This window comes from Protopterus annectens, chromosome 4.part0 (genome assembly GCF_019279795.1).
Source record: "Protopterus annectens isolate FY-2018-M chromosome 4.part0, PAN1.0, whole genome shotgun sequence".
Taxonomy (NCBI): Eukaryota; Metazoa; Chordata; order Ceratodontiformes; family Protopteridae; genus Protopterus; species Protopterus annectens.
The window spans coordinates 943,234,436-943,235,810 of record NC_056733.1 but is presented as its reverse complement, the minus strand read 5'-3'; positions in this window follow the sequence as shown (position 1 = coordinate 943,235,810).

Sequence of the window (1,375 nt, the reverse complement as noted above, 5' to 3'; positions counted from 1 at the left end):
AGCTCGGCTCCGACATCTGCCTCGGAGACTTCCGTTTCGGTGGTCCCTGGAGTTCCTAGCTCTTGGGAGCGGGTTCTCTCGGACCTGCCTGGGAGGGGAGCATTCGAGGTGATGAAGAGTGTACTGGCCACTGGTATCAGTCAGCAGTCTGTTCCCGTAGCTCCTCCCTCTATAGTACCTGTTGACATCTCTGCCACTTCTCTTGCTACAGGACCCAGAGATCCTCCGCCTCAGGTTTCCCCATTGGGAATTTCCCCCTCTTCCGAGGATTCTCCTGATGTTTCGGGAGATCCTCCTAGGAAGAGGACTTGTAAGAGGAAGCATGTAGACTCCCCCGAGTCTGTCACCGGATACTGACTTTGATGAGTCAGAGGGATCCCTAGATCCCCTCTGAGGATGTCTCCTTCTCAGACATCCTAGAACTCCTTAAACAGAGGGGAAACTGGCCCACCAGCAATCCTTCTGAGGATGAGTCAGTATACCTAGAGGCGTTTGGATCTCGGCCCTCCACCTCCTGGGTGTCTCCGCCTTTCGACCCCCTTATGCAGGTTATTGCACGAAAGGCGTGGGCAGCTCCTGACTCTGTAGAGCCAGTCCCTAGGAGGCCTTCAAAATTTATCACTGCCCCGTGTGACAAGCAATTCCTCACTAAGGGTGTCCCCGCTGATGCCATGGTGGTGGCTGCGGCCACCAAAAAGGAACTTGCAGATCCTTCCGTGCCCGTCCATTGTCCTAATAAGGACTCTAGGACCATGGATAGGTACGGTAAGCGGATGTTTTCCTCAGCGACCTTTGCTATGCATTCGCTGAATTACCTTTGTCACTTCACCAGACTCCAGAGGGATATCCTTAAGGAGCTGGGTGAAGTAGTTCAGGATCCTACAGCTGCAGGGGCTCAAGAAAAAATTGCTTCGCATCTAGGAACCCTCAATTCCATTGCAAACTCCTCCATGCGGCTAATATCTTATGCTGCGGATGGAGCGAGTAGAGCCGCAGGTACAGGTGTGGCTCTTAGACGCCAAGCCTGGATGCGGCTATGTGATTTTGGATCCCTTTAAGGCGTCCTTCACAAATTCTCCCTTTGATGGGTCAGCTTTGTTTGGCCCTCAGGTGAAGGAAACCTTGACCAGGTGTGAACAGGACGGCAAGACTCTTTCTGCTGTTGGAGTCCGTTTTTCCACCCCCTCTAGGCCTTATCCCAAAGGACAGAAAGGTGGGAAAATGTGGTTCCGTAAATCCCAAGGAGTCACGCTGGATTCACGTGGTCAGTTTACCCCTAGAGGCAGAGGGGGTAACAACAACAGACGCCGCTCTAGAGGCAGAGGGGTCCGAAAACCAGGGAAACAGAGAGCCTCTCTGACAAGCCCTTTCAGCA